The sequence below is a fragment of the Amaranthus tricolor genome, chromosome 2, assembly GCF_026212465.1.
Source record: "Amaranthus tricolor cultivar Red isolate AtriRed21 chromosome 2, ASM2621246v1, whole genome shotgun sequence".
Taxonomy (NCBI): domain Eukaryota; kingdom Viridiplantae; phylum Streptophyta; class Magnoliopsida; order Caryophyllales; family Amaranthaceae; genus Amaranthus; species Amaranthus tricolor.
In genome coordinates this window covers 14,775,324-14,786,423 of record NC_080048.1, presented here as the reverse complement: position 1 = coordinate 14,786,423, position 11,100 = coordinate 14,775,324, and the positions used below count along the sequence as shown (strand labels likewise).

The following is an 11,100-nucleotide window of genomic DNA, read 5'->3' as shown; positions in this document are numbered from 1 at the left end:
TCCCCTAAAAAGAGATCGGAGGACATGGAAAGTTACTATCAAAAATAACTGCAGGACCCGGCCGGGAATTGTGGAAACCCGGCCGGGTGCGAAGCATAACTAAATCTTCAAGACCAAAAATTTTCTAAGTTCAAGAATAAACCCGGTCGGGTAAGAGGAAACCCGCCCGGGTACGTAGTAGAGCATTTTAATCTTCAATGGAAGCCTGGCCGGGTATGTGGAAACCCACCCGGATATGAGAGGCTCACCCGGCCGGGTATGTGGAAACCCACCCGGGTGCGAGTGGCATCTTTTTCTTCCAAATGGCATCTTCAAATTCTTCTAAGTGCCAAGTGCAAACCCGGTCGGGTATGTGGAAACCCACCCGGGTAAAAGAGGCTCACCCGACCGGGTATGTGGAAACCCACCCGGGTATGAGACCTGGTCAGCACAAAAATGACCCTTTGAGTAGCTTATGACCTTCCAACTTGAAAATCTCGCTCCAAGAGTCGATTTCTAGCATAATTAGAGCTTTGTACCTACAAAATAGATAGGAAACAAACACTCCAACCAAGCATAAAAACCAATAGAAAATTGAGCAAAATACGCGAGAAATGCTATGAAATTACAATGGGGCATGGTAGAAAATAATATATAAAACACACACATCAAACTCCCCCGAGCCGAACCTTTGCTTGTCCTCAAGCAAACAAGACAAGGTTCTAAGAATAAAAGTATGCTTCACCCTATAAAAGCAACATCGCAAAACACTTGTGATCACATCCTCTCAATCAAAGCATTCAAATAATTCAATACCTATCCAAGAGTAAAATATCATACAAGCGAATTCAAGCCTTACCACTAAGGAATAACGAGGAATCAAGGAAAGAGTTCTCACGGGTGACACTCCTCTATCTGTGGCGAGTATAAAATGTACTCGATCGCTCTCCGCCCACAAATATGCAAAAGATGTACATATGAATCAATTTTTGTAGCCTAAAATGCTAATAAGGTACCCTCCCATCTCAACAACACTCATGTGTTTAAAGGGGAAATAATATCACTCGACCTATAAAAGTCGACTCGAAATGCGGCACATACTCTCAAATCTTGGCAAGATATTAAATCGAGGAAGCACATATAACTGCATGATTTTATTGAGCTTGTAATGGGGTTTGGGTCAAAGGTAGGATAGAATTTGAAAATATGCGAGCTGAAAGTCTATTTTGGGGGAGCATAATCTAAAAAGTAACGTAGCCTAAATATGAGGCTAAAACAACTCAAAATAACTTCAACTCATAACAACCGAACCAACCCAACTAATGGAAAGCACCGTCATATCATCATTAAATTACTAGAGATTTACAACTTGTAAAGGCGAAAAAGTACAACAAATTAAAAGATGTAAAACAAAATTTTTATTTTATCAGGTGCTGTAAAGACAATAAACAATCAGCATGCACAACTGCATCATCAGGAATTTGAAATTTAGTCGTGATGCGAGTGACCAAACCCCCAATAATAACATCCTGGCTCGAAGAAAGTGCATGGCGGAAAATGGATAACAAGTGTTTCCAAAGGAAAACAGGAATGTTAATATTGATATCTGTATATCCCGCCAAGAAATACTTAGCCAAAATGTTTAAATCCAAACTACGAGCAGAGTGAGGGTCGGCTCGACCAAACAGACAAGTACTAAAGAATTTCAAACACACACGCACACATGGAGGATGAACTTGATTAATATGTAAGTGTGATGTGTTAACATTGGTCAGTCCAGTTAAACGACGAAACAAATCACATGCCTCACCCCCTTGGGGTATTCGCAAATCTCCTCCCGTAGGGAGGCCAAAACATTTAGCTAATTGCGAAATGGTCAAGGAAAAATTCTGGTTATGCAGCCGAAACCGCAACTTAGGTTTGCTCCTATCACTAACATCTTCCCACAATGAACTCACCAATTCTAATGTAAGATGCTCATGAGTGTTATGACATGCATTAAACAGAGTAGACAATCCAAGAGAAGCAAATAAATCACAGGTGGGTTCGAGTGTCGAACGATCGATCCACTTAGATGATACAATGCGCCCTTTGAGATGCTGAAACTTTTGCCGTTGATCCTGATTGCAGAAAATAACGTCGGAAAAATCCTCATCGCGCTCAATGGCTGGAACTATAGGTTGTGAGGTAGACCCCAGAGCTCGTGCCCGCTTGCTTGCCATCGCACTCCCGTTTTTTTTTTTTTTGAAATTGATGGGTGGATGAGGAGAATAAAAGAATGGGTAAGAAGAAAGTTGTAGGAATTGGGCTAATGTAGTTTGAGGGTGAAAATTAAAAATAAAAGGAGAAATGTGGAAAGATTGAGATTTGAAGGAATGGGGGAAATTGATGAAAAAGAAGTAGTGAATGGGAAAGAGAATGAGAAGAGGAAGAGGATGGTGAAATTTTTAGGTATTTTTGATGAAGGAAAAGTGGAGAATTTGAGGAAAGAGATTTATGGAAGTTGAGAGTAATGGAGGAAGAGAGAGAAATTGATGGAGGAAGAGGATGAAGTGGTGAGTGATGTGTGAATGAGGAGGGAAAGATATACGGTGAGGGAGGAGAACGGAACCGGGCGGGTGAGTGAAGACCCGGGCGGGTGTAGCCATTGAAACCCGGGCGGGGCAGCTGAAACCCGGGCGGGTCCGAGTATTTTTTTCTTTTTTGTCTTTTCCTTTTTTTTTAAACTATCACGCACCCGGGTGGGTAGTAGACTGATGCGAACTCTTCAATCGCGTTACCTCCCGACAAGTGCTGGTTTTTAAGGTCCCGCACGACCCTCTTGTTCGACCAACTTAAGAGGAGGAAGAAGGATGAAGGTGGATAACTTCCATCGTTCCAACAACATTTCCTTCATGGTAAAGCTTTAAACGTTGTCCATTGACCTTGAAAACATCACCTTTCTCATTGTTCAATTCCACGGAGCCGAACTTATTCACATTAGTAACCAAGAAAGGACCAGACCATCTAGACTTTAGCTTTCCGGGAAAGAGCTTGAGTCAAGAATTGAACAATAAAACCTTATCTCCCTCTACAAATTCTCTTGGGAGGATCCTCTTATCATGCTATTTCTTAGTTTTCTCCTTGTAAATCCGAGCACTATCATAGGCGGACAATCGAAACTCATCCAACTCATTAAGTTGAAGAAGCCTCTTCTTCCTCGCCAGCTTGTTATCCATGTTAAGCTCGCGAATTGCCCAATGAGCTTTGTACTCTAACTCGACGGGAAGATGACAGGATTTTCCGTACACAAGCCGGTATGGGGAAGTGCCAATAGGTGTTTTGAAAGCTGTTCTGTAGGCCAAAAGCGTGTCGTCAAGCTTCATACTCCAATCTTACCTAGAATTTGCAACCACCTTTTCCAGTATAGATTTGATCTCGCGGTTGGAAATCTCCGCTTGACCACTTGTTTGGGGATGATATGCAAGTCTAGTACGATGATAAACTCCATAATTCTTGAGAAGAGAATCCAACTTTCGTTCATGAAAATGCGAACCACCATCACTAATGAGAGCTCTGGGAACCCCAAATCTCGGAAATATGACCTTGCTTAGAAGCCCGATGACCACTTTAGAACCATTGGTGGGAGATGCGATTGCTTCAACCCACTTATAGACATAGTCGACAGCGACCAAAATGTAGCAATTCCCAATAGAAGATGGGAAAGGTCCTATATAATCGACACCCCAAACATCAAAAATTTCAACCTCAAGAATACCAGTTTGGGGCATCTCATGCCGCCTCGAAATATTGCCGGTCCTCTGGCAAGAATCACATGACATAACAATAGAATGAGCATCCTTGAACATCGTGGGCCAAAAGAAACCAGACTCATTTAGCTTGCGAACGGTTTTATCTGGCCCATGATGTCCCCCATAGGGTGAGCTGTGGCAGCGCTGGAGGATCTCATGGACCTCCCACTCAGGAATACACCTGCGATAAATTCCATCTGCACACTCACAGAAAAGAAAAGGATCATCCCAAAAATAGTATCTAACATCATGCAAGAACCTTTTCTTTTGTTGGTAGGACAAATCAGGAGGCAAAATGCCGCCTACCACATAGTTAGCATAATCCGCAAACCACGGACCCTGTGATGTGACTGCAAATAACTGACCATCAGAAAATGAATCAACAATAGAGGAGGAGATCTTACCATCATCATACCTGATTCTAGACAGGTGGTCTGCAACTACATTCTCTGCACCTTTCTTATCACAAATCTCAATATCGAACTCCTGAAGTAAGAGAATCCACCTAATAAGCCTTGGTTTGGCTTCCTTCTTAGCAAGAAGGTACTTTAATGCTGCATGGTCAGTATACACAATAACCTTGGAACCAAGAAGATATGATCTAAATTTTTCTAAGGCATAAATAACAGCTAAAAGTTCCTTCTTTGTGGTGGCGTAGTTGACCTGAGCCTCATCCACAGTCTTGCTAGCATAATAAATGGCATGCAAGACCTTTTCCTTCCTTTGACCGAGTACAGCTCCAACCGCAAAATCACTTGCATCGCACATAATCTCGAATGGGAGTTCCCAATCGGGAGGGCGAATGATGGCTGCGGTTATGAGAGCTTGCTTTATCCTGTTAAAAGACTCAACACACTCCTCAGTAAAGTCAAAAGGCGCATCTTTAAGAAGAAGTTGGGTTAGTGGTTTAGCAATTTTAGAAAAGTCTTGAATAAAGCGGTGGTAAAACCCCGCATGACCAAGAAAACTCCTTATCCCTTTCACATTAACTGGTGGTAGTAATTGCTCAATCACCTGTACCTTGGCTCGATCTACCTATATGCCCTTATCAGATACAATGTGCCCAAGAAACACACCCTCAGTCACCATAAAGTGACACTTTTCCCAATTTAAAACCAAATTACATTCTTCACATCTTTTCAAAACTTTAGTGAGATTAGCCAAACAAGATTCAAAAGAACTACCATACACACTAAAGTCATTCATAAAGACTTCCATGATAGACTCTATGAAATGAGAAAAAATGCTCATCATGCAACGTTGAAATGTAGCTAGTGCATTACATAACCCAAATGGCATTCTACTATATGCAAAAGTACCATAAGGACAAGTGAATGTTGTCTTCTCTTGGTCATCAGGATGAATGGGAATTTGGAAGAATCCAGAATAACCATCCAAATAACAAAAAATTTTATGACAAGCTAACCTTTCAAGCATTTGATCAATGAAGGGGAGAGGGAAATGATCCTTATGAGTAGCTAAATTCAGTCTCCTATAATCAATGCACATGCGCCAACCAGTGACAGTTCTAGTGGGAATTAATTCATTTTTATCATACTTAACAACAGTCATCCCACCTTTTTTTGGAACCACTTGCACAGGACTTACCCACTTAGATGCAGCAATAGGAAAAATAATGCCTGCGTCAAGTAGTTTCAAAACCTCACCTTTCACGACTTCTTGCATGTTAGGGTTTAAGTGCCTTTGTGGTTGAATACAAGGCTTGTGATCTTCTTCCAAATGAATCCTATGCATGCAAAAGTCGGGACTAATACCTTTCAAATCATCAACACTATACCCAATGGCCTTCTTATGAGTTTTCAGAACATCCAAAAGTTGGAAAAGTTGGGCATCATTGAGTGTAGTGCTGACGATAACAGGATGGAGCTCTTGCTCATCAAGAAAAACATACTTAAGATGGGAAGAGAGAGGTTTTAGTTCGGGCTTCTTTACCTCAACTTTGCATATAGGCCGAACTAACCTCTGCACTCTCTTGCTCTTGCTGTGACTAAGTTCTTCATTACAAAGAGCTTGTTCAATAGCATCAATTTCAGTCTTTCAAATGCTAGCATCACCTATAGAAGATTCAAGACAAAGAACGGCCTCCAAAGGATCTTTCATAAGAGTTAGGGGCAAGTTATGATGACAAATCACATCAACTACATCAATAACATAGCATTTTTCCTCAAGCATGGGACCTTTGAAAGCATTTCTCAAGTTGAAAGTTACATTGTCATCCCTCACAGAAAGTGTAAGTCTACCATTTTTCACATCAATTACTGCTCTTGCCGTATGAAGGAAAGGTCTTCCTAAAATAATAGGAATTTGTTGATCTTCCTCCATATCAAGAACAACAAAATCAACAGGGATATAAAACTTACCTACCCTAACAGGGACATCCTCCAAAATACCCAAAGGATATTGAACAGAACGGTCAGCCATTCGTAGAGTAATATTAGTAATTTTTAGATCATCCATTTTCAGTTTAGAACAGACAGAAAAAGGCATCACACTAACACTAGCTCCGAAATCACATAAAGCTTTATCAATAAACAGTTTTCCAATGTGACAAGGGATGGAGAAACTACCAGGATCATTCAGTTTTGGAGGGGATTTATTTTGTAGCAAAGCACTACATTGTTCAGTAAAAGCAACTGTTTCCACCTCACTAAAAGCTCTTTTCCTAGTCAATATGTCCTTCATGAATTTAGCATAAGCAGGCACTTGTGTGATTAATTCAGTAAAAGGAACTGTTACCTGCAAATTCTTAACGACCTCCAAGAACTTATCGAACTGCTTGTCAAGCTTGCTCTTCACTTGGCGGTTGGGAAAAGGAAGTGTGATGGGAGGCACTTGCAATGCCTCTTCTTTCGCTTTCTCCTTCTCGTGCACTGCCTCAGAAGATGCTTCATCAGTAATCGCTTTAGAAATGCCCACATCTTTCGAATTGGACTCTCCATTGTGAGGCATGGGTGGCTCATCATAACTCAACCTGCTCCTTGTAGTGATTGCATTGGCGGTCTCCTTGCCATGTGGTTGACTAGGTTGGCCGGGCAATGCTCCTGCTTGTCTAAAGGAGCTAGATGCAGCTAATTGAGCGACTTGAGTTTCAAGCATTTTATTGTGAGTACCGAGTTGCTCAAGCTGTTTGGCCATTTGAGCCATCATGGTTTTCAACTCCCCCAATTCGGATTGGGGTTGTTAGTTCTGAAATTGCTGTTGTTGATAGCCTTGAGGAGGCCTTTGGAAACCGAGTGGTCCTTGATTGGGCTGATATTGCTGATGTTGCCCATATTGTTGTTGTGGTGCTTGTGGTGGAAAGTGTTGTTGTTGAGGATTTAGCACATTGTTGCTGCGATATGACAAGTTAGGATGATTCCGAATTCCAGGATAGTAGCTATTGTTGTTGAAAGGAGGACGAGCTTGAAAAGCATTGACTTGCTCTGGCACTCCCATAGCTCCATTGGGATTAACAGAACACTCCATTAGAGAATGACCATGCACACCGCAATAATCACAAGCAACTCCACCTTGGCTAGAGGTAGCCATAGCATTGACTAGCATAGATGTATTAGCACTCATGCGCATCCCATCAATTTTCGCATTCAAAGCTGAGATTTGTGATGATAGAAGGGAATAAGTTTCAACTTCATGCTTCCCCTTCCTTAGTGCTTGAGCTGCGCGCCTAGAAGAGCTATTCCATTGATTTTCAGCAAGAGTATCTAAGAGTGAAATAGCCTTATAAGTTTGTTTGTTCATGAAAGAGTCGCCAGCCGCACCATCAACCATCCTCTTAGTCACATTATCAAGACCATTATAAAAAGATTGCATAAGAAATTCTTTCTCAATACCGTGATGAGGGCACATATATTGGTAATCTTTGAATCTCTCCCACGCATCATGAAAAGTCTCCCCCGCATCTTGTGAGAAACTATAGAGCTTAACTCTGTAGTCATGAGTCTTATAACCGGGATAATACTTCACTAGGAAAGCATCAGACAATTGCGCCCAAGTAGTAATGGTGTTGGGAAGAGAGTTATACCAACGTTGAGCCTTGCCTGCCAAAGAGAAACGAAAGAGGTACAAGTAGAGCTTATCGTCAGTCATCCCAGTAATCTTTTGTAAAGAACATGCTTGAAGGAATTTCTGCAGATGATCAACGGGTTCTTCATTGTCAAGACCATAAAACTGATTTCCCGTGATCACATTCATAGCATGGGATTTGATGTCAAAGTTTCCAGCATTGGTAGTCGGCATCCTAATCCTCGCGGTAACATTGCTAGCCTTGGGCTGTGTAGACTGCCTAAGAGTTCTCTCGGGAGCCTGAGCCGCCATGTCAAGAGCTTGAGAGGCATGTTGAGCTTGTTTACGAGCATCCACCCTCCTTTTCTTTGCACTTGCGTGTGTTCTACGAGCAGTTGCCTCAACCTCAGGATCAAAAAGCAAAGGTTGCTTGTTGGTACTTCTGGTCATGCACAAAAACACTAGAACAAACGTAAATACGCTCGAAGAACAGTTGTTCCTCGAGTGGGTTAGAAAAAGCAAACGCTAAATTCAAAAAGTAAAATTCTTGCCCTTCCCCGGCAACGGCGCCAAATTTTGATAGGTCGTTTTACTACCAAAAATAATTTTTATTTCACCTAACTAGTATAGTTGGGAAAGTAGGGTTGAACTACTGTGGAAGGACAAATAAAGTCACAAATTGAACAAAGATCACTATTACTAATGATCAAAAGTTGGATTTTTGTTTATCTAAGCAGAACGCAAAAAACAAGAGATGAATAGAATTCAATAATGAAAAACCTAGGGCTAAAAGGATTCACTATGCATCGATCATGATTCATGAACAACAATTGGGATAGGAATGAATATAGGCGAAGGAAGATGTTGCTCTCGCAAACAAATTCGACAATCAAACAATAAAACAAGCCATCGCGATTAAAGTTTAATTGTTCAAAGAAGGAAATCGTTCACTCAAACTCGCAACTCTCGCTTATAGAATTGAGTGAATAAAACTTGAAAATTGGCCAAACATGCAATCAATCTAAAACCCATTAATTGAATCGCCTAGACAAACCAAATTTAAATCCTAAAATCAAACAAGAATCATGACCTTTTGCATAGTTTCACCAAGCCCGAAAAATATAAAACTACTCACTAAGCATATTAAAACTAACAAGAGATTCAACAATGAAATCCATGGAGAAAATCAAATTCAAATTAAATGGAGAAACAAGCATTCAAAGATAACAACGATAGACAAGAATAAGAAATTAGAATTGAAACTAATACCTTCAATAGAATTAAGATTACAATGTCGAAGTGTTGATTAACAATCCCTCAAGGCAAGTAATATGAGAAATCCCTTCAATATCAAACCCTCTAAACAGTGAAAAAAAACTGTCTCAAAAAAATCCCCTCAAAAGCTATTTATATCCCCTAAAAAGAGATCGGAGGACATGGGAAGTTACTATCAAAAATAACTGCAGGACTCGGTCGGGTATGTGGAAACCCAGCCGGGTGCGAAGCATAACTAAATCTTCAAGACCAAAAATTTTCTAAGTTCAAGAATAAACCCGGTCGGGTAAGAGGAAACCCGCCCGGGTACGTAGCAGAGCATTTTAATCTTCAATGGAAGCCTGGCCGGGTATGTGGAAACCCACCCGGGTATGAGAGGCTCACCCGGTCGGGTATGTGGAAACCCACCCGGGTGCGAGTGGCATCTTTTTCTTCCAAATGGCATCTTCAAATTCTTCTAAGTGCCAAGTGCAAACCCAGTCGGGTATGTGGAAACCCACCTGGGTATGAGAGGCTCACCCGGCCGGGTATGTGGAAACCACCCGGGTATGAGACCTGGTCAGCACAAAAATGACCCTTTGAGTAGCTTATGACCTTCCAACTTGCAAATCTCGCTCCAAGAGTTGATTCCTAGCATAATCAGAGCTTTGTACCTACAAAATAGATATGAAACAAACACTCCAACCAAGCATAAAAACCAATAGAAAATTGAGCAAAATACGCGATAAATGCTATGAAAATATAATGGGGGCATGGTAGAAAATAATATATAAAACACACACATCAGAAAACAGGAAGGATAATTTCACTCTTCGATCTAAGAAAATATACACCTCTTTCCCATTTTTAATCGCACCACTAATTTTATGGTATATCATTGTTTGCTCTTCAGGCATCAATGAAATTATTCTTTTTAGTTTGACTTTCAATGAGTCCTTGTCATAATTAAGTTCTTAAATGATTAGCTTATCAAGATCAGTATCACTTGGGCACATTTCAGAACATATGTTCATCAAAGAACTACTATTGTTTTGAGACAATTGAACATATCTTACTCAACTATGGATTTTCTTGATCTATCTGGATGTGTATTTTTGACTAGTGGGGTATAAAGGGTGCTTTGCAAAATAGTTAAAGAATGTAATTTTAGGTTGGAAAAGTTTGTTTAAAAAGAAAGTGTATATAGGTCTATGCAACTCAATGGCCTTCTATACCACGTGAAGCTTATGGTACGAGAAGAGCAAGATAAAATTTGAAAACAAGTCATTTGATCTAAAAAACTATGATTAAATGGTGAAAATCAGGTTTAGTATATGGGTGAGGGATCTTTGGGATATACAATACTATGATAACAATGATATTTTATACAACATGGGGCTATTTTATATAACCCATAAGGTAGTTTATTTTCTGTGTGTTTGGGTCTAGTCTTAATGAATGCTTGGGGTGGTGTCTATGTATTTGGTGTATGCTATCTTTGGATGCTGGTGCAGTTTGGGACTGTTAGGGTACTATATTAACTATATTTATTTCTATTACTATATTGGTGGGTGCCAGAATGGTTGGCGTTACAAGGGTATACAGTGAGTTGTGAAAGTGCATTACAAACTATATTCTTATTGTGCGTTGGGGAAGATCAAGCTGGTGTTGCGGTCTCTACAGGTCCAGTTGATGGCCAAAGGGCTTGATCTGTTTTGGTGCATATTCTAATCTTCATAGGGGTGTTGTCATGATGTGTGTTTATGTTGTTTCTTTGTAGGATGCTAAACCTCAAATCAATGTGGATAGTTATGCTACTCAAGGAGGCTTAAAAGGGACTGCAAACCACTCCACAAAAGTACAAAAAAATGTTTTGTGATGTGTTTGCTTAGGTGGTGTTGCTGTTGATATATACATATGTGAGATAGACTGGTTAGGGTGCTATGCTTTGAGGTTGTTTTGTGAAAGGTCATATGTAAGGTTGGCCTTACTAGAGTAGACAATGGGCTGTGAAAGTTGATTACAAATTGTGCTACCACTATGTGTAAGGGAA

At 40.5% G+C, this 11,100-nt stretch overlaps 1 non-coding gene across 1 annotated transcript; it reads left to right on the top strand.

Annotated features, from left to right (window-relative positions):
• Positions 1–7,617: 7,617 nt before the first annotated feature.
• LOC130807095 (small nucleolar RNA R71) lies at positions 7,618–7,725 on the top strand. Its single transcript, XR_009040467.1, has one exon. It is a non-coding gene; the product is annotated as a small nucleolar RNA R71 (small nucleolar RNA).
• Positions 7,726–11,100: the final 3,375 nt, after the last annotated feature.